Below are 3,283 nucleotides of genomic sequence, written 5' to 3'. Positions count from 1 at the left end.
ATGGAATATCTCCATTTTTTATGCTATGGCGGCTTAAGGGCAGAAGATGAAAAGTGTAAACCGACCTAGGAGCCAATATAAAAGGAGTCCTAGGCGAGAGGCATGGGGAGGACTTTTCTCAGAGAAAACATAGCACTTAGAGCAATTAGGCATATTTCTGTTTTTGTTATTCGAGCTGCGACTCAACTAGGTTATTGCCGTCTTAGGGTTTTAGTACTAGGAATCTCGCCGACAGCTCTCGTAGCCCAGGCTCTTACCTTGTTGTAACGCTCAAACGCGAATTCGGAATAAGATCTACTTTGCTCTCTTTTCGATTTCTTATACTTTATCGTTGTCATTATTGTGTTCTGATTGCTTGGCATGTGGTATTAGCAGATATCCGGGACCTCTGGGAAATAAGGGTTTTTCTAGTTTCCTTATTTAAACGGAAATCGACAGTGCGAATTTCGGTTCCCACATCTCTCTGAAAGAGGTTTGAAAACAGCAGGGACTCACATGATTTAAAACTTAGAATCATTACCTCTACAATTTTGCAATCCACATCTAAGAAGTCCTAATCACAAAAGCACATTATACCATATCCTAGCTTAGCAACCAAATTCACCTAACCAACAACTTAGCAAATCTTGTCTGACATTCCCCTCTACCAACCTCATTTCTTAGCATACATAAAAGTTCAGGCTTTACCTTGGGAGTATCGATCACATGATGCAAGGATTTTCAAACAAGTACCTGGACCTGCAGGTAAACATTAGTTCCTATCCTCTCTCTCTCTCTACTAATTTTCTCTCTCAGTCAAAGTCTGCTTATATTGCAAGATCATTGACCAAGATTGGACAGGCTTCCATGAATCAAGACTTAATGGTGGTTGCCACCAAATCCTGTTCACTTCTTTTTGACCTATATCCTAGGATTATTTGTGAAGCAAACCTTAATGGTTATAGCCACCAAGTCCTGTTCTAATCCTTTACCTATAGAATTCTTATGAAGCAAGCCTTAATGGTTGTAGCCACCAAGTCATGTTCGAATCCCTTCATAATAAATCTCTAATAGACAATAAATATATAATAATAATAATAATAATAATAATAATTTTTCTTAATCTATATTTCGAAAAATAGAGAGAGAGAGGGAGATAAATCTATCTACACAAGGCTTTACCTTTCAGACTTGTTTGAAGAATCCGATCACATGTATACCAAGCCCCATTACAAGCATTTGTGTCAAGTTTAGTGTTGGAGGTTAGCTTTGGTTCCTTCAAACAATTTTAGCAAATGTGAATAGTTGACAGGTTGATCCACTTTAGTATCTTTAGTACAATCTGCAATCACTAAGTCTGGAATGGTGCTAAAGAGTGGTTAGATAACAAGCAAAAATCTAATAAGTTCATTATCCCCTTCTTGACTCAATAAAAACTTTGCCGGGAGCTTCTAGGACAGGTGGTCTGCGTACCACGTCAATCTCCCATGCATCTCGGGTTCGACCCGCGCCTCCTGCAGTGAGGCTGATGGGCCAACTGGGCCGGCCCGTTGTGGCCCAGTAATAAGTTGACAAAAAAAGACTCAATAAAAACTCTTTTTTTAAACACTTTAATAAGACTCATAAATAACTACTATCAGTAAACCTCCCCCCATACTTAAACTATACTGTCCTCAATGTAAATTCAGTCGGAGTTATGGTGATAACTAAATCATAAGGACTCAATGTAACAAGTTAGAACGATATACCAGACCGGAATGGATGTCGACTGATGTAAAGGTGTTGATATCGGTCGCGGCAGGTGATCTTCTGTCGGTCGATGTCTGCAGTCGGCAGTGTTTCGTCGGTCGATACTCACGGCTATCGTCTACTCGGATCTTTTGTATTTTTTATATGACCTGCAATAAATAAATGAAAACCAACATAAATACTAGATTAATAAAACCAATTAAATATTACCTAGTAGTGGGTTGTGTCCCACTCAGCGCTTTTTTATAGTCATTTAACTTGACTTTGGAGGTGATTTGGCTAGTATTTTTTGAAAGCTGGAACTTGCTGGAAAACAAGTGTCCATCTCTTCTCTGCGCTTGTTGAACCATGTACCAGTGAAGTCTCGCATTGCTTCATCCCCTCTGTGTCATTTTTCCTTCATTGCTGCAGTTGTATTTTCCATCTTCTGCAATCTATCTCCAAGATTCTCAAGGTTGAACTGATGTCTTCTGAGTGTCGCGTATGTGTCGGCTAAGATCTCCTCTCCCTGGTTGTGTGTATCAGACATGTCTGATGTCACCTTTGGTACTATCCTGCCTCGGTTTGTAGAGTCGTCGACCGACGTCTGTCTAAGAATGTCGGTCGATCTATTGTTGCGTCTATAGATCGATGTTGATGCTTCAGGTCGACGGGCGATGTAACTCTGAATCTCCACTAATTCCCCTTGTATTGCTTCTATCTTGGAAGTCAAATCACTAATGCTAAGATCCATTGGGAAATAGATGTCAACACATCTCCTATCAATCCTCTCTTCTGTAGTTTCTAGAGTTCTGTAGATCTCTTCTACCAACTGTACAATCTCTGCTCTGGTGTGAAAATCTGGTTGAGCCTTCATCGGGTGTGAGTTCTTTGGGTCGTCGTCATTCGATGTTGAGTGTTGTCTGTCGATCGATTCTGGGTGGTGTATGTTGATAGATGGTGATCGATGTTTGTCGGCCGCACACTGGATCTTGGCTATGTCTTGCCTCATCTCCTCCGTGCATGTGGTCAACCAACTGATGCTATCATTCAGTGGATAGTAAACACCATCAAGCTTCATCTGGAAATCAACTTCATTCTTTTCTTGGGCTCCACAAACTCGATAAAACATCTCATTGATTTCATCCTTGGTGTAGATCTCTGGCACCAGCTTGGTCTGTGTGAATGAGCTAGCATGTTCTGGAAGACATATGTAGTTGTGCTCATCTCTCGAACCTCTTTCCATTAACTTTCTGATATCCCCCTTGGACACGTTGATGATGTGTCCATCCATATCTCTTGCACATCTCTGATCATCTCTGTAGACTCCATACTCATCCTTCTCTTCCCAGTAGAATTTTCTGGTTCCAAAAAGGTCCAAGGCTCTTCTGCCGAATTCTGGACGTCTGTTGATTGATGGTGGGACGTCAACGTCGATCGGCGGTCGAGTGTGATGTCGAATCTTCTGCTTGAAGCGATTGTCTTTGCTACCAGCTGCGTCATAGAACTCTGTTGTAACCCTCTGCGGATGTGCTGGGACGGTGCGTTGTTGCATGAAGAGATTATCTGCAGTGCA

The sequence above is a fragment of the Brassica oleracea genome, chromosome C8 (genome assembly GCF_000695525.1).
Source record: "Brassica oleracea var. oleracea cultivar TO1000 chromosome C8, BOL, whole genome shotgun sequence".
In the NCBI taxonomy this organism is placed as follows: domain Eukaryota; kingdom Viridiplantae; phylum Streptophyta; class Magnoliopsida; order Brassicales; family Brassicaceae; genus Brassica; species Brassica oleracea.
This window is presented reverse-complemented; position numbering follows the sequence as displayed.